General features: G+C 50.4%; 1 protein-coding gene across 1 annotated transcript in view; it reads left to right on the forward strand.

Annotated features, from left to right (window-relative positions):
* TRIM9 (tripartite motif containing 9) overlaps window positions 1-24,101 on the forward strand; it is an 82,237-nt gene that overhangs the window by 14,828 nt on the left and 43,308 nt on the right. The gene's annotated exons all lie outside the window — the stretch shown is intronic.

Consider the following 24,101-nt stretch of genomic DNA (forward strand, 5'->3'; position numbering starts at 1 on the left):
TCAGTAACGTCCCTGTCATGCTTCGGCAGGCTGCGTGGCGGCGCGCGGCTCCGTGGAGGATGCAGACCGCTGGGCTGCAGCTCTGCGTCCCGTGTTGGGTCAGTGGGCGCATGCAGGGACAGGCCGTCGCTTGTCATGACGTGCCTTGAGAGGGCTGGGAGAAGAGGGTAACCGCGTGCCGTTGCAGTGTGGGAGGAAAGGGTACGGCGGTGCCTGTTACTGCTGGAAAGGGCTTGTCCTGACCCCCTTTTACTGGGAGCAGGAACACCTCCTCCCCAGCTTTCCAGCGCTCTTACAAAGATGAAGCCCATGTGCCAGAGCAGTTTTGGTGCCCCACGCCCTTGTCCTTACACACGGGGTGCGGTCACTGCTCCCAACTGGTGTTGGGCTGCCGGGGTGCACCGTGGCACAGGTGACTGCTGACTTGCTCACAGGAGCGCGGGAGCTCTTCTTCGCCGGCATGTTAGCAGGGCATCAGCCATGGGACGCTGTGAGCATCTTGCTCCTCTTCCCTGTTATAAAACCCAGTAAGAGCTCGCTGTGCAAGGGCAGCCTGTTCTCGAGCCTGGTCCTCCTGGCCCAGCTCTTGGTGGAGGACGAACCCGTTTGGTCTGTGCTGACACAGAGCGGGAGTGGAGCCGGGTCCAGCTGTCAGCTGTTGTTCTCCAAAACAAGAGAAACCTAATGGGTACCAGGCCTTTTCATAAGGTTTTGGCTTCACCTTCCTGCTTGGATTCAGGTGCAGCAAGGCACTTACTTAGATACACGCATGAGCGCCTGGACAGCTTTGTATGGAAGTACTCGGAGACTTCACGTTCAGTCCTTGTGTTCTTGATTAGGACGGCTTATTCTTCCTTGAATGCTTAGCTTTTCTTTCCAAATACCTTTTCATGGGGGAGAGCTTTAGCAATGCAGTATTTCATTGATGTAGCTAACAGACATGGAGCTGTAATGGTATTTGAAATGATGATTTTCATGCAATTTCTCTCAGATTTTTGGAAATCAGAAAGTGAAGTCACGCCTGCCTTGAGTGAGCCTGTGTTTCTGCAGGTGGTCAAAATGGCTTTCTTGATAATGACGGTGCACGGGTTTACTACTGTTTCCTGGTGTTTGCTTGTTAGGGGAGGGAAAAGAGTCTGTTGAGTCAATTGTGGCAGTACGGTATAATTGAAGGAGTGATTTCAGAAGCGCTCCCTGGGGTGCTGTGTAACTGAATCAAGGGGAGAGGTTGTTGACATTTCAAGCTCTATGCTGGTTGGGACCGGGCGTTAGGAACCAAACCACCTGCGGATTTGAGCTGGTGAACCTCCTGCAAAAGTGTCTGGGTGTCATTTTTTGAGGGGACAGGGGCCTTTGGCAGTAAGACAAACTTGCCGTAAGGGTGACTGTCCCTTTTTTGCCTGATCTTTTCGCTGCGATGAGCGGTTGTAACGAGTACCTACAGCTCGTAGGAAAGGACAGAGCCATCAGCTCTTGACTTTTCCACGATTGCAACACCGCTCAGTGCAAAATATTCTTTGGGATGCGTCCGTGCTCTTAATTTCTGACCTGAGGAGGCTGTGATTCTTGCTGCAGTCTGCGATGACCCGAGAGTGCCTTGATGAGCTGTTGTTCTTGAAAGCAGCATTCACGCGTCAGTACGTGACTGCCGGGCCCTAGGCAATCGCTGTTAAGTGCAGCGAGCTTCGCTTTGGAAAGGAGACCAAAGGGCTTTTAAGAGACCTCTTCGGGAACTGCCCCAATTTTTGCTTTCCTCTGACAGAGTGCTGATTGTGTGGTTCTTGCAGATGATCGTTTCAAAATAATCTGTGCCGAGGCACAGTCAAACATAATTCAGGGAGCTAGGATTTCCAAGCCGGACACGGATCGTGGGAAATCCTCTCTCTTCGTATCTTCCTTTCAGGACAGCTATTGGGAGAGGGGTAAATATTCAGAGAAACGTAGAGGAAAATGGGTTTTTAATCTGAATTGTCCCAGTTTTGTACATATATTGCAACCGTCTGGATTTTATCCTGACGAGGTGGAGTGCTGCTCGGCATGTCAAAAGCAGCAACACAAGATGGAGCTGAATCATTCATTCTTTGCGCATTCAAGTCCCTCTTGCTTTTTCTGGGAAGTGTGTGGCGAGTGCAGGCTCAGCAGCTTGCTAATGGTTTTTTATATATAGATACATACGTACGTATGTACGTATACAAATGGACCGGAAGGGACCTCCAGGGTCACGCAGTCCAGTCCCCAGCTATCTCTGACAGCCCTGAAATCCCATCCGTCAGTTGATCAAGCTCTGTCTTAAAAATATTTTACCCTTGCCCATGCACGTTGGAAAGGTCTCCCAGAAGTTCATGGTTTCTGGTAGCAGCTTTTAAGCAGGTTTGAAAGCTTTCTGGGCTAGGCAATGGAGAGACAGTGATGTAGTTATTCCTGCCCGTCTCTCCTAGGGTGTCAGGTTGTTGCCCAACACTGTTATATCTGGCTATCTTCTGCAGAGTCCCTGGTACTTCTCGCCCCGTGGCTGGACGCCCTCCCTGGGGTGGGTCATGCCTGCCAGAGGCTGCTTTTGTCTTTGAGGTCGGTACCTCGCTGCAGCAAACATGAACCTGGACTTACCGCGCGCAGAAAGAGGCTGGAGAGGTCAGTGGTGAACGGTGATGCAAGCTTCTGCTGTCTTTTTGGGCAGTCAAGCAAGAAGCTTCCCTCTACTTTGGGCTGGGATCATGGGGGTTTTTACAGGGGCTCGTGGGGCTTTGCCTCTTTTCTCCACTAGCATCTCTTTCACGTTCCTTTTGCCTTAAACCAAGACTCTGGGGTGGGACCACCGTCTCCTTTGCCTTGACATTGAAAGGGGAGCAGGTTAGGCAGCCTGTCGAATTCCTCTTGTAGTGAAGCAGAAACAGGTCTTGACTTCAGTGGAAGGTAAATAGTGCTCTCAGTTAGACTTTTACGTGGATTTAACTGCCCAGGATGGGATTGCCCAGGCTGAAGACACAAACTGTCCTCTGATTGCAAACCCCTGCAGCATCTCTGCACAGATTGCAGTCGAGATCAACCCTGTAAACTGACATTACGCGCTCACGCTCTGTTGCATCAGCTGTAATGATTGTTAGCAGTCAGAGGCTAATTAGCAGAGGTACTCTCCAGACCTCGGCTCACCCAGACTGTCACTAGCACAGATGGGATGACGGATGCGGGGGGGGAGCTCTTCTTTTAAGAATCAAAAATCCTATGTACACTAGGCATGACTTTGTTCCAGTTGGTTTGCACATCTGCGGTGAACTAGGGGGTAGAAACCACCACCAGTGCCTCTGAGGTTCTGCCCGGGGGACAGTGGGCATCAGAGCCAAGACAGCGACAAGCAGACAGCGTTATTCATTACCTTACTTGGCCGGGCCTCTGTGTTAGCTGCCAGAGGAACTTTTGTTGGGAGTCGCTTTCCTGAGGCGTCGTGACCATACTGCCGTTGGGTCCGTGGGAATTTCTGTAGCCCACAGCGCTTGTGGGAAGTATCCAGGGAGCTGCTGTGTGACAAAGATCTGTTTGCATTTGCAAAGTAAAATATTTGCTGCTAAAACAGAAGCAGTGAGAATCCTCAGTCTTTTCCTGTTGCAAGCAATGCACTTTCCCAAGGCTTGGTTTGATGGCCTCCCCGAATCCCACCGCGCTTGCTCCATCCCCTGCCATCTGCGGCGGCGGGGTCTCTCCTGCCCTTCTCTAGCAATGCCAAACAGCCTTCCCGATCGCTCTGTTTTTCTGTGGCCAAATCTTGAGAGCGGCAAACAGGCTGAGATGTTTTGAAGTCGGAAAAAAGAACAAAAAAAAATGTCACTGAGGTCAGTGGATTTACACCAGCTTGTGTCTGTCCGGGGTCCGGAGGTGATGCTGCCGCCTTCTGTTAATTTATTTAGGAAAAAAAGCTTTCTGTCAGGTGGCTCTTTCCTTTGCACTTACCACAGTTAAGGGAGTAAGGAGCAACCACGAATATCACGTTAATCAAAGGTAATGCGGTCCAGCAAGTCCTACAAGGCGTTCTTGGAGCCTGTGTGGCACTTGATGCCAGGAGACGGCCTCTTAGTTATTTGCAAATGGAAATGGGCCCCGGGTCATCTCGGAGCGGGTGTAAATCGCTGCAGCTTCATCGGTTCCAGTGGGAAGTCCAAAAATACACGGACCCAATGGGGCGATGCTGTGTTGCGCCAGCTGTGCTCAGGCTCTCCAAAGGCTTTTAAGCATCTCAGCGTGCAGACTGGTGTCTGGGGGGATCTATCTTCGTCCAGAAGGTTCCTGCGCTCTGTAAATATCAAACCTTTTCCATTCTCCCCACACGGTTGTATCTGATTTTTTTTCTTCTCTTGGCCGCTTTATGAATGAAGGATCCCACTGGCTTGATGTTTCTCGCTGTGTTTACTGTGGTGCAAGTCAGGAGCACCGCAGCTGAGATGGGTGAAAAATCAGCCCATGGACTAATTCTTGTCTCTCTTCTGTGGAAATTTCAGCAGGTATCAGTGTGTCACCCAGAGATTCTCCTGTCACCCCATCTCTAGCCTGAAAAAACCAGGAGAATTAGCAAGCAGAGCAAACACTGCACCTGGTGTGAAGTAAATGACATGAAAGTGAGAAAAAGGCATTGTTGTTTATTTACCAGGTTTCACACGATGCACTCGGAGAGCTGACAGCGGTGCAGGCTGGATCTCGGTCGGGAACACGTTCTCAATGGGGCTGCTCTGCATTGTTTATTCCCACTCTTCTAAATAAACCAGCACCCAAAAGTTCAGGTTTTTAGAGGGAAAACTTCGCTTGGTGTCACTTGCCAGAACCTGTTCACGTATGACCACAAAATCCTATTAAGGAGTCTTGCAGTGTACTTTCTGGAGATCCAGCACCTACCATTTGGAGCTATTTTCATTCTCTTGCCTAAAGTTTGAAGGAATTTTCTGCATCCCTTGATTAACTTGCATGATTCACATACGTATTCATTTAAAGCAAAGCGCTTTTGAATTGCATGTGCTCTTCCCAGCCGTATCAGAGAATAATAAAAAAAAAGACAGTTGAATTGTTACAACTCCCCAATTCTCAAACCTGCTCTTTTGACAGCCTTGTTCCCTGCTTTATTTTTGGGATGAGGCATCCTGTGTGGCTGCGGTATGCATTTTACCTGTTAAATTGGCTTATAAATAAGCCAGCTCATTCCCTCTTCATTCAGATAGTCCTGCTGGGATGAACTGGATAAATATCTATTTAGAGCAAGCACGTAAGCCAAAGAGAGCTCATGGTATAAATCTCTGGTGACCCTAGCTCAGGTAGCATCCTAGGTAGAGGGGCAGAGGCTGGTGCGTTAGAAGCCACAGTTAGGAGTTACTGTGAAGAGTAAAGCAATGGTACCAAAGCTCTCAGGGTGAAAGTTTCTCAAATTCTCACGGACCATCCAAGTTGTAACTGAAAAGACTGTGCACGTAGGATGGTTTGGTAAACCGGCGCCGATGGGACCGCCGTTGAGGGGTGGCTTACTGGATGAGGGTCCTACCGGGTAGTCCGTAAAAAGGAAAGCTATTAAGCTTTCTGACAAGGAGACGTACGTATGTAGAAACTGGGCCCAACTCTCACCCGTGCCAGTGGCACCTCGCTGATGAATGCAGGAAGGAGATACGTCAGTTTATAATGCAAAAGAGACCAGAGCTGAGAACAGCGTGTCAAAGGATTCAGCTTTCCTATTCCAGGGAAAATTTTGTTGGCGGTCTGAACTAACTCGCATTTTTGGCTTCGGAATTGGATGCAGCTTTTGGGGACAGCCTGACCTGGAGCTGGCTGGAAAAGCTCAGTGGAGGCTCAACTTTTCTGATAAGAGCAGAATTTCTAGCTAGAAAGAATAAGACGAAGTTCATCTTGAAATTTTTGTGAGCCAGCAGCTGGCTGTAGGAACAGGCGAGAGCAGAGAGGTCCCTGACTGTGAGGGGTGATACCAAACTGTGACACAGTAGGCGCAGCATGGAGTAGGTTTTGGGTTATGTTTTTTGCATTTAAGTTCCCGCTAAATTTTGCCATTAAATTCCCCGCGTTACAGAAATACAGGGGTGTTAATAGGTGCACACTCAGTTCTGTAACACGGTCAGCAGAAAGCGCTCTGGAAGGGATCTAACAGTTGAGGGATTTCCCGTCAGTGTTAATTACCCTTTCCCCTTTACTAACCTTGTATTAATTGATGGATTTTAAAAAAAGGATGGGAACTGGATGCAAGGCATGCGTGTTCGTTGCCTGAAGTGCTGTGGGCTGGAGCCGCGGTTGCCATTGCCCAGCAGCGCGAGGTCAGATCCGCAGCTGGTGTAAATGAGCACGGCTCCACTCATGCGGCAGCACCGAGCCATCTGAGTGGAAGATCGTGTTTGCAACTTCGAATGCCTCGTGCGGAGATCCCAGCCTGCGTGCCCACGCTGCGGCTGCTGCTTCTTCCAGCTTGGAGAGGAGGCGTAACGCCTGAACATCTGGGCAAATATCAGTTAAATTATTTGCATGAACTGTGGCACATCTTTCAACCAGTGGTCCCTTTTTTTTCTATTTTGGGGGTCAGACCCTCGCATTTAGTTCCATTTTTCCCTTTCCCCTGGCTGGTCCTTCTGGATTCGCACCGTCAGTTCCCTTCTCTTGTCGCGGTGCCCTGCAGCAGGGTTGTTTAGTGTGTGTGAATTAATGACAGCTTGCGGTTGTGCTTTCAGCTCAAGGGTGCATAATGCATCCGCGGCATCACTGATGAAATCCTTCTGTCTTCCCAGATAACCAATGCCCCTTGATTCAAGAGGCATTAATTCAGTACTTCTTTTAACTTCACCACTTTCCTCCTCCCTGCTCTTTACCTCTTGACCTTGCAGGCATCAGCTGTAGATGATGAAAAGAACTGCTTCTGCTGGCCCAGCACTCAGTGCATTGGCTGTCCAGGGTCTCTGTCCCTTTGCTAGCTGGGGGTTTCGCTATGCTGGTGGGCTTTCTGCTTGGGAAGGACCTTTCTGTCTCTAAGGCAGGCTCAGAGGTCTGGTTTTGACTCCCAGGTGTTGTTAGGAAAGCATCCCTTTCCAAACAAGTTTCTCTGATTTTATGCTGTGGCCTCTCCATTGGAGTATGTAAAGCTGGGAGAAGGGAGGGGGGGTTGTGTCGAGCTTTGAAATGGATCATTTCCTACGAGGCGTGTTTATTGGTTTCAAGACACAGACATACTGCTTTGGGGTCAGAGCCACCGTTCCCTTGCTCCCCTTCCTGGCAGGGCTGGGCTGTGTTACCCAGAGCACCCGGTGATTCAGCCCGAAGCAGGGGAGGAGTGGGAAGATGCTGGCAAGTGCGGCTCCGGCTGTTTATATTGCAGCGGGGAAGGGAACTGTGGCAGCATTTCCCTGAGGATGCTGGAAAAAGAAGAGGTGGGCTCGTGGCTGTGACTGGAGGTCAGTTCTCCCTGCTGAGGATTTGCTTTGTGCTCCTGGACAAATAATTGCTTCGCCTCTCTGTCTGTCCTTTCCCCTGGCCTCGGAATGCCCTAGCTTGTCCAAAGCTGCCTCTTAGAAATGTATGTTCAGCACAGCTCCCTTCCTCCAGCCCAGCAACCTGATCATGGTGCAATGCAAATTCATAACCAAGCACCGCCTGCTACACGTGGAGATGTGCTGAGAGCTTCCAAGGATGCAGAGGGCATCATAGCTGTCAGGGCTGGTTGAAATCCCATCAGGGACATACTGAGAGCATCAGCCTCCCTCCCTGGGAAAGCACTTCCATACATGCTCGGTCTTAAATTGAAGTCACAGAGATTTAAGGGCATGACTTAAATGCTTTCTTGAGTTGGGACGTCTGAAATGGTAAACTGATGAGAGCCCTTGATGTGCAAACGGCGTCGGATTAACTGTGTGCAGGGTGAGAGCTGGCGTTGTCCCTTGGCTCGGTGACAGATGCCACTGTTTCCTGGGAACACAGCGCTCTTTCTTTGGCAGGGTACAAGATAGAAGTGTAAAACAAGCCTCGACTTTCATGGCGAAGCCAGTGAAGTCTTAGTCTTGCTGTCTGAGGAAGCAGTGAAAATGCCTCTCTGATTGTCCCGACGTATATTTTACTGGTGCTCCTTTGTAGTTCAGCCGACTGCCTCTTTCTTATGTCGTTTTTAATCTACAGCCAGCTCTTTGTGAGGGTCTTTTCTAGGAGGAGCAGCAGCGGTGGTTCAAGTCACGCTGTTGCATAAAACCCGCTCAGCTCCGCAGCTTAGACGTGGCCGAGTTTGTCCTGTATCCATCCCGCAGCAGCACTTCTTCCATCTTGATATTGAATTCCCTGGAAATGAGGACCTGGAAGGGCGTTTGCTTAGGTCTGTGCCGCCACCAGCCCACAGCTCGGTGAATCAGAGCAAGTGCGTAGACACAGTTTCTCACCTATGAGATTATTTCTCACCTCCCCCAGAGCACAGCAGTTAAAACTTGTTGTTGGCTAAAAAAAAAAATAAATAAAAATCCTATACCCGCAAAGAGTTGCGGTTTTGTGTCATTTTAAATTTTGCCCTCTGGCTGCTCGGCAGGGCGGAGGGGAGCGGAGCGCTGCACCTTCCCCTCTGCTCTGCTAATGGCAGAGGATAGCCCAGATTGAGGGACAAGAAGGTTATTTGATCGTATCGACTGTGTGTGTCGTGCTGTGCTTCTGGAGCTACGAACCAGATGACCGATCAGTCGATCCATCTGTGACTTGGGCAATGGTTAGGCTCTCTATTGATTTCCTGCTGCGGTGCCGGGTTGTCAGATGGTGAGGGGCACGCTGCAAGCAGCTCCGAGACGGATCCTTCCTCCATATCTGGCTGCCAGGTGACTTGCCCACGTCTCCGCCGGGCAGAGCCTGCCAAGTTGCGAGCTGACCAGCTGCCCGCTGCAGCGGGTTTCTGGTTCGTGTTGCCATGCCCCCAGGTATTTGCTTTCGGCAGATGTGCCAGATGTGGCTGGTTGGCCTGATGTGTGATCCCTTGATGAGCTGTGAGTGGTAGGTAGGTGCCAGAGGAAGGCCACCATGCTGCTCTGCTGCTGGGATGTCTCGTCGTGTGAAGCCTGGAGGAATGTATCTGTGGCAGGAGAGAAAGGGGAGGGGAGGGAAGGGGAAGGAGGTAGGATCCCACCCCGTGGTCTCAGCTGCTTTCTCCTTCCCCACCTTGCAGCCGCAGCGCTTCAGCAGCTGGGGAGGATCCAGGGAATGCAGCGTGCTGTTTATTTAGTAGGGCCAAGTTTGACTCTCTTCCTAACCACTTGCAGGAGAAATATGCCTCTTCCGCCTAGCGATGGAGGTAGTGTAAGGAGCTCTACCTGATGAGACTGAAACCTCATTTGAACCCTCTTTGTGATTGAGCTAGAGCCATTTTATGATTCGAGCGAGTCAGCTAGCTCCAGTATGCCGTGAGAACCAAGGCAGGTGGATTTTGTTTCGAAACAACCCCATTTCTGTTCAGGCAAAAGATTATTTTATTCAACTGTAGCGCAGTTCTTGGTGGATAGCGAGCGAGAGCATGGTGCAAAGCAGCAGGAGGAGGAACAAGCAAGCCACGTCTTCTCGGTGGTATCCCGAGACTTGCATGAGTAGGTTATCATGGGGAAAAATGCCAAAGCTCGTGGAGCTGTTCGTGTAGTGCTTTAGCTGGCTTTTAGCTCATGCCTTGCAGGTTTGATTTCCAGGGTTTTGTAGCTGTGTAGGTGCTGGTAGCTGCATGGTCAGCCTTCACCTGAGAGCGGGCCCTGTTGGGAAGCGAAGTCTGGCTGCGGTCGGGATCTCGGAAAGCACTGGAAGTGAAGTAGTGAGATCAGATTTATAAACAGGTGCTCTTTACCCCAGGGTCCTGCCCTATTTCTCAGCTGGAGTAAATCAACATAGATTCATTGACTTAAGTGTCTTCCTCCCTAAGTATGATCCTTTCCCTATGACTCTTCTAGAAACGAGGGGAATACACATCCCGCTTCAGATGTGAGTGTGACCTGGGGGAATACCTCCTGCAATTACGTGCTCTTTCTTCTGCTGATCGGGAAGAGTGGGACGCTTTTATGGGGCTGTTTGAGTTCCTGGGATCATTTGCAACTTGGCAGAGGCAATGTCAGGAGGATGACACTGCGCAAGGTTATTTGTGGCAATTAGCACAGATCATCTTTCTGCAGGAGCACATGCACTCAGCATTTGGCATCTCAGTTCATCTTGTGATGCATCAAAGGGAGAGCTGGGGGAATAATTTATGTCACGACTGCAACAGGCTGTGTATGGTAGGATAAAAGCCCTTCCTGCTATATGCCACAGATCTGGCTTCAATAAAGCTGTAAATTGTTACAGTTGTCATGGGTCAGGTCAGGTCCAAGAGTCTTGGGTTTTACAAACCAGCCAGAGAGATCTGGGAGGGCGGGACAGACATTTTAGTAGGGCCTGTTGTGGTAGGACAAGGGGTAGAAGTTTTAAACTAAAAGAGGGTAAATTCAGGCTAGATATAAAGGAGAAATTGTTTACGCTGAGGGTGGTGAAACACTGGCCCAGGTTGCCCCGAGAGGTGGTGGATGCCCCATCCCTGGAAACATTCCAGGTCAGGCTGGACGGGGCTCTGAGCAACCTGACCTAGTTGAAGATGTCCCTGCCCACGGCAGGGGGGTTGGACTAGATGGCCTTGAGAGGTCCCTTCCGACCCAAACTATTGTATGATTCTGTGACAGTTGAGCAGTTTGATGCCAGATGGGTCTGGAGTGGCAACATGTGCAGAACTTGACAGTCTTAAGATATGGCTAAGGCCTTGTGCAGATCGTGCCATCGAATGCCATTGACCGCAGTGATTTGTCACATCTCCGTTCTGTGCGCGTGATGAGAGTTGACAGAAACCCGATGATCGACCTACACGCTCTTGCAGAACTGCAGGAAGTTTTTTATGGTTGCCCAGCTCCAGCGTCTGGCACCTGGCTGGGACTCGGCGTGTGATCTGAACCACCCGCAGTGGTCCTCCCCAGCACCCGCTAACGTCTCTGTGTCCGTAGCACGCATGTGGGGGCTTCACCATCCCCCAGTCCTGCAAGGGCTCCCTTGCAATTACCATTGAATTGGTGGTGATTCCCTACTGCAGAGAGCAATCGTATTGTCAAATGAGAGGAACGGTGCTAGCCAGAAAATAAGCGAGTTGAGCTCATATTTAATCAGGAGGCTGGGATTGGAAGGGTGGGATACTGGAGTTTTTTCTCACCCAGCGTGTGGACTGGTGGTTTCCAGCAGAGATCACCAAGGCTGTCTGAAGGGTACCAGGCAGTGTGATTTGTTCAGAGTTGTCTTCAGGTAGGTCATGGAACAGTTCCCTTCTAGTGAATGTGTTTTTCCTCACCTTGTATGTTATAAACAGTAAAATGAATGTAATTTAAAACGAAAACATACAAGTAGAGTTTGTATTTATGCAGCCGCCAAGTGTTAAGCCATTCCAGAAGAGTTTACATCACAGCAGGGTTCCTGAACCCAAGAAAACATCCACTTTACTTGTATGTGCCCCAAAACACATTTGATTTAAATTAAATATAATGAAGCTTGCAGGACCAATGTCATCACCTGGGGAGAGCATGGGCTGCAGTGTCGAGTTCAGGGGAGCTGTGCTGATTTAGACTGCCTGAGATTCTGCTATAATATATGACCTATTAATAAATGTGCTTACCAGGGATCCGGAGCAGAGTTATGTGCCTAATGACCATCTCTGGGAAAAGCTTTTAACCTCGGCAAAATGTTTACAAAATCAGTATTTATTATATTGCAGTCATTTTGTTAAATAGACAGTTTACTTGGTTTGGGGTTTCCAAGTTGATTTGCAGTTACAGTCTGAAGGAGCCAAGAGATCTCTGAATACAAGTAATATCACAAATGTGTGTTGAGTGTGTAATTTAAGGCCAGATTCTGCCTCCTTCATTTGTGCAGAGTGGTCCCTGCCGTCAGGAATAACCGTGGTGACCTGAAGTGATTTACTCCTTCAGCGTGAGGTTGGTGGAATTTGACTCTGAAAATTTATATGCAATTGGTAGGTAATTTGTATAACAGTTTATGTAACAACTTATTGCATTCACAGTTTTGCCTGTGCATAAATACATTAATCTACCTCTTCATTACTGAGAATATTTTAAAATCAGGTAGCCTCAGCGGCTGCACCACTCTGCAATAAAGCATCGGTATTTATTCTGAGATAGAGTTGATACGCAGATGATTATTTTTACTGTATGTGTTCAGAGTGGCTGATAATACAGTCTATAATTAAATACCAGTAACATCCCTGGCCCTACACAAGGGATATGGAGATGATAGGATGCGAATGTGGCAGGCAGTGGAAGAGTGGGCGGGGGAGAAGGGTCTCCTGTTCTGCTGAGAAGCATTTTGGCCCCAGCTCTGCACAGCCCTCCATGTGCTCCCTCCAGCGCATCCACGGGTGGCTGGTTTCCAGTGGCCTTGGTCAGCCGGCCGGGCCCTCCCGTGCCCGGGAGAGACGGGGTCCGTGGGGGGAGCGCTGTGGCCGTGCTGATGCGGTGTCCCCAAAGGGTGGTGGGTGGGAGGACCTGCTCGTGTGCCCCTCTGAGCAGGGCTTTACACATGCACGCTTAAGCAAGCCCTCGAGTTGCATTGAGTCATTTGCCTTGCAAAACTAAGATTTTATTTCGGGGCTGTTACACCTGGCAGCATGAAATACATTCCTCCTCTTAGGGGCTCGTCCTGTGGCACCCAAGTGCCTCCTCGGTGGCTTTCCACAGTGGAAGTGCCTGTGGTGGCTCGGACCCCGCAGTGCTGTTTTTGCAGCGAGTGCATTTTGTTGCTGCTTTGCTGGGAGCCTTGCGAGCCCCCTCCCTGTGCTTGAGAGAAGGAAGGGAAGGACAGGCCTGGGCAAGCTTTGTTTAATGAGCTGGTTTTCCCTTCTGCATTCAAAATTGCTTGTGAGTTTAAATAGCAACATATTCAAGTAAGTCAAAATCTTCAAGGATCAAAGCTGCAACCCAAAGCAACAGGCCCTGGCACTTCTGTAACTTACCCCCTTGCCTTGCAATGTGCCACTGAAAAAAGCCCAAGCTTCACATTTTAGAGTTACGTTAGAAACCCTGTTTTTCTGCGACATTTGTGTTCAGAGCCTTTGTCCTTTATTCCTTCCAAGGTGTTGTGAGAAGCAACCTCAGCCTCTTCACAGTACTAGTGCTTTGAAGCCGATGATGCTAGAGGTGAAGGCGAGCACGCCTGCTGCCCCGTACAGCTTTCTGCCCGGAGCTGGGTGGTACAGACGGGCCGAAGAGCATGGGGCAGCCATGGGACAAACCCAGGCTCGTCCTGCGCATACGAATTGTGAAACCAAGGGGTCATGGCAGGGACACTCAAGCTGACCGCCTGGGAGCTAATTAAGAGTCGGGGCTAATGAGCTCAGGCAGAGCACTGGGCTAATCCCACTAGAGTAGGTTTGTTGTTCATCCAGCTCTGTGGGGTGGACATCCCAGCTGAGACACCCATGGGAGTCCCTGCACCCTTCTCCTCTGCACCACGTTAACATAACACCTAATGAAACCAATACCTGTCAGAGCACCTTTGAACACTGTCAGGCTACGTGAAGCCCCTCTGCTATGTGTATGGGCTGCTGCTCAGATGCCCCTTCTCCTGAGCAGGTACTCTTTGCTTACTGATGAGGTCCTTGCTGCACCAGACCAGAATTAAACAACAGGAGGAGTGAAACTCATCTGAGATTCGCTTCTGCTGCTGTTCATCCACGTAGCCCAGCAGAGGGGAGAACAAAACCATTTTAACAAGCTGCTTCCAGCACCCGCCAGCACATCGTGGTGTGTTTGCCTTCCGCACCCGGGAGATCCTCTCCCATTCTCTTTAATGTTTGTTGGCGTCGCGGCAGAGCTGGAGACTGGTATAACAGAGCTCCCGAGACGCTGCAGACCATTACTGCGAGCTGGCAAGCTTAGTGCTGGGTTTGAAGCTGAGCTTATAAATATTACTAAAGTACCTATCTCCCCGAGAGTTTCAAACCCTCCGTGGGCATGTTGCAAGAGACTTCTCTTCCCCGTAAGTTAAACCAGCGACTTAAAACAAACCCTTCACCTAAGTGGAAAGAGGGGAGCTTTTGCTGACTTTGCAGAATGAGAGGGGTCTCCGACTGCCTGTCAAGTACAGATTGCACAAGGTCTCCAGAGACTCTTTTTTTTAAAAAAGGAAAATAGTCTGTAAAAGAGATCAAATTTATCACTTTCAACTGTGTTTGTACTTTTGTGGTATAAAAGGGCTTTTGTGTGTAAAGATAAATACTGCACAGCCTTGTCTGAGATTTGAGATACCGCCTGCTAATCCCGTATGCGGCTCTTTACAAGGCAGCTTACAACTTGGCGACCATTTCACGTGCCTTCTGTGAACTAAGCCTGCCTCTCATTTTCCCCCCTTCCCTGCCCGCATATTTAAATTAGAAGAGTTTCTTCAGTATTTTCCTTTACCTTGATAGCTCTCGAGTTAAAAATCACATGTTCCCACTGGGTTGTCTCATTACTGTAGCTAGCAACAGCAGCAAGTCAGAGACCAAGGTGATGGGCTTCTTTTATTACGATGGTTGTTATTGGGAGCAGCTGTGCATCCCGTGTCTTCTCTGCTGATTTACCTTGGGGTACAGAGATGCAGGTCAGGTCTCAACTGGAAGGTGTAGCCTGCTGCCCAGTGACCCCGAGAGGCTCAGTTTGGAGATGTCACAGTATCTTCCATACCGCATCCCTCCTGCCCTGCTCCTGACTTGGATGCCAGCTTGGAATTGGCCCTTCCCTTTGGATCTCATGGCCTCCTTTGGCTGTCACATCCCAAGAAGAGATCACCATCACTTCTGTGTCACCCCCGACTGTCCTTTCACTGTCACAAGCTGCTTGATCTTCTCAGGCCCTTCTGCATCTCCCGCATTACTTCCCCAGCCTCCTGGAAGCTCCTTTCCCACGAAGTGGGTGGCAGGAGAGAGAGGCAGCTCTTGTGTTGGGGCCCCACTCCTCAGCACCATTTTCTCCTTTTTCTGCTGCTTCTCGTCTGGTCTTTGAGCTTCTCAGCGTGTTGGGTACCTCATTCCCGTGTTTGTTTATACGGGTTTAAATGATTTCTCATCCTACATTAGACCTGTTGATGTTTTAGTAGGAGAACGACGGAGCAGCGACTCCTGCGAGGTGGTTACAGCCACTGCTTGAGATAAAGGAGAACTGACTTTTATTCCCTCTCCCGATTGGGCAGAGCCAGCACAGAAGCAAGTGTTAGGTATACCTGGATTTTTAAAGGTGTCATCATCAGCTGGAGGAAACCTTGCGTATGGTGAGCACATAACCGTATGTGAGAGGGACAACCAGGGGATCACACCCAGCCAGCACGGGTTCACGAAAGGCAGGTCCTGCTTGACCTACCTGATCTCCTTCTATGACCAGGTGACCCGCCTAGTGGAAGAGGGGAAGGCTGGGGATGTGGTCTACCTGGACTTCAGTAAGGCCTTTGACACCGTCTCCCACAGCATTCTCCTGGAGAAGCTGGCGGCTCACGGCTTAGACAGGTGTACTCTGCGCTGGGTCAAAAACTGGCTGGACGGCCGGGCCCAGAGAGTTGTGGTGAATGGCGTTCAATCCAGTTGGCGGCCGGTCACGAGCGGTGTTCCCCAGGGCTCAGTTTTGGGGCCGGTCTTGTTCAATATCTTTATCAATGATCTGGACAAGGGGATGGAGTGCACCCTCAAGTCAGTTTGCAGACGACACCAAGTTGGGTGGGAGTGTTGATCTGCTCGAGGGTAGGAAGGCTCTGCAGAGGGACCTGGACAGGCTGGATCGATGGGCCAAGGCCAACTGTATGAGATTCAACAAGGCCAAGTGCCGGGTCCTGCACTTGGGTCGCCAAAACCCCATGCAGCGCTACAGGCTTGGGGAAGAGTGGCTGGAAAGCTGCCTGGCGGAAAAGGACCTGGGGGTGCTGGTCGACAGCCGGCTGACCATGAGCCGGCAGTGTGCCCAGGCGGCCAAGAAGGCCAATGGCATCCTGGCCTGTATCAGAAATGGTGTGGCCAGCAGGAGCAGGGAAGTGATCGTGCCCCTGTACTCGGCACTGGTGAGGCCGCACCTCGAATCCTGTGTTCAATTTTGGGCCCCTCACTCCAAGAAGGACGTCGAGGTGCTGGAGCGTGTCCAGAGAAGGGCAACGAGGCTGGTGAGGGGTCTGGAGAACAAGTCTGCTGAGGAGCGGCTGAGGGAGCTGGGGTTGTTTAGCCTGGAGAACAGGAGGCTGAGGGGAGACCTCATCGCTCTCTACAACTCCCTGACAGGAGGTTGTAGCGAGGTGGGGGTCGGTCTCTTCTCCCAAGTAACAAGCGAAAGGACGAGAGGAAACGGCCTCAAGTTGCGCCAGGGGAGGTTTAGATTGGACGTGAGGAAAAATGTCTTTCCTGAAAGAGTGGTTAAACATTGGAACAGGCTGCCCAGGGCAGTGGTTGAGTCACCATCCCTGGAAGTATTTAAAAGACGGGTAGATGAGGCACTTAGGGACATGGTTTAGTGGGCATGGTGGTGTTGGGTTGACGGTTGGACTCGATGATCTTGGAGGTCTCTTCCAACCTTAATGATTCTATGATAACCAGGGTCTTGTGCAGGACTTTGGACTGAGATGCAATATGTTTGCTAGTCCTCCCCGAGACTTCACCTCCCTCTCTTGCTGTCGTCCTGTGTCTCCTGCCCTCCCCAGCTTCCCCTGGGCCTCCGTTCTGCCTCTGTCGGGCTCCCTCTCTCCCAGTTTCTTTGGTGGGCATTGCCCCTCTCAGCCCAGCTGAGAGGTACCTGTCCTTGCACAGGGGAGCTGGATCCATGCTGCAAAGGTGCAGAAGTCTCTTGCACACCTCAGGTTTTTTTTCTCATTTTGCTATTTCCCAAGTATCCTTTTTCATTTCACACTGGTTGGAGGTGATTGCTATGTGAATCTTCCGATGTTCTTCCTGGCTGGAGCTCACATCTATTTCTCGTGTATGTCTATGGCCAGGAAGATATCTTAGAGCTGTTTTGATTCCTACTCTTAGTGGTGGTGGCAAACCCTCATTTGCCGATCCAGCGATAATCCTCCTTCACATGATGTGATTTTGGTGCTTTTGACTGCTGTGCCCCGTGGTGGGCCCACCCGGCTTGGCTTTCCATCCACCCGGCTGTGCTCGGATCCCAACCACGCGTCTGAAGTCCTTGCTGAAACCAAGTTTCTCGAGGCCTTCCAAAGCGGCGGTGCCCAGGTTGGCGAGGCTTGGGCTCCCTGCGGGGTGAGCCCTGGCCGTGCTGCTGGTGCCTTTGCTGCAGGGGGATGCGGGAGTCCAACATCCAGATGTATCCTCCCCACACTGAGACAGGATATTGTTCTCTAGAAACTTTTAGAGGTATTTACTGTATTTGTGGCTCCTTTTCTCCTTAGGCTGGTTTTTCTTTAAGGTCTTGGGAGCACTTCTTTCTTTCCTCTAAAAAAAACTATTACTGAAGTAAGTGTGAATTTTTTCCCCCCTCCCATCCCTTGGTACTTCCTGGATTCTTCACTTCATAAATAATCGTGAATGATTCAATAAGTCTATTAACTGCTTTCCTCATGACACTAAGATGTATTGCTCAGCTCTAGTGATGCGGATATCCTTCAGTTCTGGGTATGGAGTCCCCTCACCTCCTCGCTCCCCGTAGATACACTGGCAAGTTCTTCATTACTTCGTAATTAGCCATACGTCCTTTCTTATTAAAGAATAATTTTTTAAAGGCACTCATTATCTCAGCTCTTCCAGAATTATTGATTTAATCTTCCTCGTTTTTGATTAATGGGTCTACAATCTTCTCATAATCCATCCAGTTCATTTGGTTAGCCTTCCCGATAACGACTCTCATCCTCCCCTGCCTACGCCCTTCTTAGTCTCATACTGCCTTCAAGTGCTTTTGTCACTCTGTGCCTCTCTCTGTGGTTTATTTTCCTTGAAAATCTTAGTGTGGGCTCTCAAGAGGCCACTTCAGACACATCTTCTGATCTCGAGGGAGCGGGGTTTCCAAAGAGCTCGTTCCTGGATTGCATTAGGAGAGCTGGAAGTTGAAATCCTCAGAGGTTTTAAATCTTTGCACTTGCTGAATTCACACCTTCCTGCACTGCCCTGCGCCCTCGCGCTGGGCACCTTGCTGGCTTTGGTAGGCTCCTTCCTGGAGGACCTGGTGTTAAACCACTTCCACCGTCTGCTCGTTCCTTCCTGCCTTGTGCTGTGCCACGTTGCCCTGCTTCCAAAAGGGATTATAGGCCTGCAAGCTGGCAAGTGAGGAGACCAGAGGTCTGGGTCTTCTCCCTCTCAGTACCCTTTCGGTGCTCCTGAGCAAACGGGACACCCGCAGAGTCGCTCCGTTGGTTTCACCGTGGCATCCTCTGTACAGCCGGGGAGGCCTGGGGACCTCGAGGTGATGCCTGTTGTCTTGGTGCCAGGGCTGCTTTCTGCTCAGCGTCCCCAGAGGTAAAAAAGCATGGCGTGTCCCAAGGGATTGATTTGGTGCACTCTGGAGCAAAGTGCTGCAGCCACTGGAGCACGTCCTGAGCTTACTGGAGAAATGCCGACCAGTCTGGCCTCGCTGCTGGGAGCAAATGGCTACTAGGGAGCTTGGGGCTTGCAGTACTGCCGAGCTTGTCTGCCTGAGGCCATCTCCAGCACCCAGCCAGAGGAAGACAAGGGGCCTGCAAAATGCCCCCTGTGCACACCCAGAATGGGGATAGAGCATCTAGCACATGCACAGTCTGCTCCCTGCCTGAAGCAGGACTTTTGGTTATTCTTAGTCTGGGGAGTGAGATGCTTTCCCGTCTCTGTCGTTCCCCGTAAGTCCTGCTCTCTCCATGTTCTGAAGTCTCTGTAATCCCGACTGGCTTTTTGGGTATCTGCAGCACCAAATGCAATCTGGTTGCTATCACATTTTGGGAGTAATCCCAAATCCAGCCCTCTCCAACTTGGGAAGCTCGGATCCAGATGTAGGGGCTCAGACTCCAGTGCCTGGAGGAAGGAGTTAACAGAGGACAAAGGCTGGATTTACTGTGGTTTTCCTGCACTTGAGGTGAGATCTGAGCTTCCTCGCTCTGCTCTAAGTGCTTTCCTGGCAGCAGCCACCCGAGCATCTCTGCTGCTGCTGTGGTGAGTGTTGTGTTCCCAGTGCTCCAGTATCCATGGTGATGGGAAGTATTTCTGAAGTGGTGCGTCAAAGGAAATATGAAATCCTGGCCCTTGGACCTGCCCTTTGATCTCTGTTGCACCTGCCCCTGGTTTTCTCCTTGGAGAGCAGAAAGAGCCCTCCCCAATGCACAGCAGTGGCAACAGTCTTTGGTTTAAATGAGCAGGAGCTCAGCGCCTGCCTGCAGAGCGTCCCCTCTGCCCAGAGGGGAAAGAGGAACTGCTGTCAGAGAAATCGCATACGTAGAGGTAGGACTACATGAAGCCCAAGGGGTTTGGCAGTGGCCTTGCTCTGCTGAAGACCCTGGAGCTGCTTTGCCCCACGCTGAAACTCCAGTGGGCAACTAGGTGGGAGCATCTCTGCTCAGGCAGAGATGTTCACTGCAGGCAAAAGCTCTTTTTTTGGTAATATAGCTTTGGTCATAGAAAACTTCAGATTAGAAAGGACCTCAGAGAGCTCAAGTCCAGCCTTCTGTCCAGAAGCAATAACTGAAGGAGACAGTTCCTCTAGTAAGCTCAACCTGGGGCAAGTCCCTCTGGCCTCTGCTTCTTTAAAGAGACACGAGAAGAAGTAATGCCAAACCTACAATCCCTGCAACTTCCCAGGCACGAGAAATGCTTCAGTACTGCTGAGAGCTCCTTGTCTCTCGACTGGGCTGGCTGGAGTCTGCAGGAGGCTCATGGCTGAAAGCAAACATCTGAAGTGGTGGTCTCCAGAGAGCAGTTTCCCATCCTGTTGGAGAGGGAAGGAATGAAGCAGAAAGGCCGGTCGATCCATATGCATTTTGATTTCTTTCCCCCCCTCCTCCCCCTGCTGCTGCTGTGTGATACCAGCAATCTTATTAAAAGCAGGAAGCATAAAATTAGTAATAATTTGCTGATGTTCTGTTGCTAGTGAAGTCTTGTCTGCCAGTGACTGCTAGCAAAGCGGAGATCTCCCAGCGTGGGTACTGTCTCTGCTGAGCAGGCTGGCTGGCACAGACGGGCTGGGTAAGTCAGATGGGCTGTTCGGCTGTGCCCTCTGCACGTCCCCAGGAGAGCTGCCCTGCTGCACAGGGGCTCAGGTGTGATGGCGAAACAGCCCCTGAGCTGTCGCACCTTGCAGCTGAGTGTGTTAAGGTGATGTCTGCTCTAGCCCGTTTCAGTATAGTAAATGATAGGGCACGGCTGTTTTGGGTGATATTGCCTGCGGGTCAGCCATCACACGGAGGTTTGTGGCAGAGCTGGGTCTTGCTGCTGTTTCCTAGAGATGTGAGGGAGAGCTCAGGACAGCTGCTGGAAATGTTCAGGTCCCCAAAGCGTGTTTCGCCGATAGCTCTGGGCATCCTTGTTATACAGAATATCTCTGGAGATTCAACGTTTTGCTTTCATGCTCATCAGGTGCTCACTGTTAAACACGAGCTTTAAAGCACTAGCCAAGAGCAACATTTAGAAAAAAAACAGGAACGAAGACCCCATGTTCTCTTAAAAATATGTCAGAGAAGCAGAGAGATAGGGGGTTGCTATGTACTCTGAGGTTAGGTAGGTATTGGTGTAATTGCCCAGAGAGATGATAATGCTCAGTGATTTATTTGGTCAAATCCCATACACAGCACAGTCGATTAAAGACCTCAGAGGAGAGCACAAGAAACACTCCAAAAGGGTGCTGTGAGCTATCCTGCGTCCAGAGGAAAGTGATGCCGGCGCAGCCTCAGCTGGAGGACAGTGATGGTGTGGGGCACCCAGGCATCGAGGCAGTTGCAAACCGTGGTCGTAGCACACAGGGAGAGCAGCTGGAGTGACCACGGGGGAAAGAACAAATGAGCTGGGCATGCGCGGAGAGGAGAAAAGGAGGTTGGAGAGGGAGATTGTGATGGTTTTCAAGCCTATAGCGGGCTGTTGCAGGCTTTGTATTTCCATAAATGCAGCAAGAAGTTTGGCGCTTAAATTGTAGCAGTGGAAATGTGGTTAAATTTACCCTTCTCCCAGAGCAGGCTTTGTGACTGGGAGTTTTGGCATATGGGCAATGGCCAGAATAAGTGCTAATGACCCCAAATACCATCTCCTTCAAGAGGTATCAGCCAGTGTCCCATCAGGGAGTATCAGATTGGGAAAGATGGCCTAAGGCTGAGAGCATTTAGATTTGAGGCAACGATGGAAAAGACCAACTGCGGGCTGTAGTCATAGAATCATAGAATGGTTTGGGTTGGAAGGGACCGTTAAAGGTCATCTAGTCCAACCCCTTCAGTGCTGATGCTGTTTCACTTCAGCACATGCCAGACTGCTTTCCGCAGGGGCAGATGGTTAAGAACAAATAGCCAGAAGGAACATACACAGAAAAGCAACAGTCTCGTAGTTGCGTAGGACGGTTGGTGTTGGGTCGACGGTTGGACTCGATGGTCTTAGAGGTCTCTTCCAACCTTAATGATTCTATGATTCTATGACTTTGGATGTGCCCAAGGTAAGATTCGAGTGGGAGAGGAGATACCTTTTGTTAAGCTAATTCAGTTGGGAAAGGCAGAGAAGCTTTTGGGTACACCAGCCCATCCTCAGAGGCTGCAGCATCAAGGATTCATTGAGAAATGCCAGCAGATGGGTTGTCTGCAAGGCCAGGGATGCAGCCCCACTTTGTGGAGGTGCTGGGGGGATATACGTGCTTCCTCCCATTGAAGGGAAGGCCTGTGTGTTGATAGCCAAAGGGAATGAGATGCCATCTCCCATCTGTGCCTTTGAAAACCTCCCTTCAGCTAAGTCCACGAGTGCTTGCTGATGTTCTGTAAAATCCCAGTTTTGGTCAGCTGCCAAAGAGGCAAAGGGCTGTGAAATGAGAAGCTGCTGATAAGGCACCGGGCCGGGATTTCTGAAAGCCGCGGTGCGTTGCCAGCTCGGTTCAGATGGCCGGTGAGATACTGCGCAGGGCCGACAACACGCAGAGCCGCCAGGATGCTAAGGCTGTGTGACCTGTTTGGTGTCAGCCTGCATGCTGCTGCTGTTCAAAAGTTGCGCTTTCACCTTTGTATGAAGCACGTGAGGCCTCCTTAGACCGAGTGCCCAACTGCCCCGGAGCTTTCTGGTCTACGCTGGCAGGAGATGGGAGAAGTGGACTTGCCCAGCATCATACTGGTCACCTACGGTAGAGCAGGGCTTGGACTCCAGGCCTACTGGATGCCGTACCAGGACCATGTTCAGTAGGAAGGCAGTTTCATTGAGCTGCCCTCTGTGGTGGGACTTCGTGGTCATCAGTGGTGGTGCTGATGAGTTGCTGTTGTTCTCCCGCCAGCCCCAGTGAGCGCACTGAATGCCGGCCGATCGCAGCGATGGGGTGTATTCCTCTAGCTTAGTGCCTCAGTAAGTGCGGCTCAGAGCTGAAGAGTGCAATACAATTTGCATTTCTAGGCAATTAAATGTCAAAGGAAAGTCAAGATGTTGGCTAGCTGTCAAGGCTGTTTACGACTGTGCCAGACTACAGCACACAGATGGTTATGAAAGGCTATAGGACAAGGCAAAAGCATGGTCAATACACTCACTGCAGAAAGAGGAATTGCCCCATGGGGCTTTCAACCTGCTTTCTCCTGTGTTTGGGCTAGGACTGGTAAAAATCATTGTTTATGCAGTTAGGTTTAAATTTAACTCCAAACAAAGTAATCAGATTTAAAGACTTAATGCAATAATGGGATGGAAGAGCTAAAGTGTGAGTAACCACAGAGGCAGGCTGAGTGGGAAGGCAGTAATTGGATTGAAGGCAGATGGAGCATAATTTCAAGGCAGAAAGCGTAAGACCTGCAGTGTGCACCTTCCTGAATATTGAGCAATGCCAGGACCACGTGTGCTGCCTGGATGACTGCGTAGGGGAAGATGCTTGGTGCCCACACGCAGCAGCGGCCTGGCATCTGTGTTCTCTTGTGCTAACCGTACCCCAAAAAGTGGGTGTGCCGATCCCCTGGCAGTTTCATCTTAGGGCTGATGGTCTTGTTTTGTTTGCACGCTTGTGCATCCGTAGTACCTTTATTCTGTACGGGACACAGGTCTTGGCCCATGAGATCATAACCTGAGTCTTTGCTTACATGTTTTTCCATGCGCCATGGAGAAAAATGGGGTCTAAGGAGACAGGGTTTGGCTGGTGGGACTTTCCTCACCATTTACAGGAATGTCCCCCAGATTTTCTCAGTAAAAAGGTGCAGCAGTAGTTCGTGCCATTCCAACCTAGCCAGACCCAAACCTTTCCCTATTACTGACCTGACTGGAAGTGGTTTAAAGCTCCCTGACCTTTTGTGGCAGTCCTTCCCCTAGTGCTCATTTGTTCTGCATAAATAAGAGCATTTCGTTGCAATTCCTGGGGAGCTCATTTTCTTCTGGATGGACTCAAGCCCTCTGCCACTCCGTGAGCCTGAAGGAGAAGGGAGGTCAAGTGGAGCATTGGCCCGGGGGCTGTTTGCTGGGTAGATGGTAGCAGGTTGCTGCTGCGTTGCTTTTCCTTCGTTGTAAGAGATACCGAACCTCTATCCTGATCGCTCTGCCAACAAACCTGAGTCCGACCTGTGGAAAGTGGGCTGTTCGCTGGGTATTTTCACAATGCGTGGGTGGGTTTAAGGAGTTCTGCAAGAGAAATAATGAGAGGGTCTTGCCAGGAAAATGTAGACCAAAACTTGAGAGGTTTGTCTCAGTATGGATGCAGCCCTGGTGATCGACCCATCCTCAACGCATTACAGCCTTGAGCCTTTTACAGCAATGAGCTGAAGCAGGGAGAGGGTTTTGCTGCTTCACGTGTATAATTAACACTGGCCATAACACCATCACTGTTTCACATCCCACTCTTTGTGTCCTGGGCACTTGGGAGTCCTTGGGAAGAGCTGACAAGCTCACCTCAAGCAAGAGCACTTCTGTTAAGGGTAACACCGTGTGTCAGCATGCTTGTTGCCTGGGGAGTTGCCATGACCCG

Source organism: Pygoscelis adeliae, unplaced genomic scaffold, assembly GCF_000699105.1.
Source record: "Pygoscelis adeliae isolate BGI_AS28 unplaced genomic scaffold, ASM69910v1 Scaffold314, whole genome shotgun sequence".
NCBI classification, from domain to species: Eukaryota; Metazoa; Chordata; class Aves; order Sphenisciformes; family Spheniscidae; genus Pygoscelis; species Pygoscelis adeliae.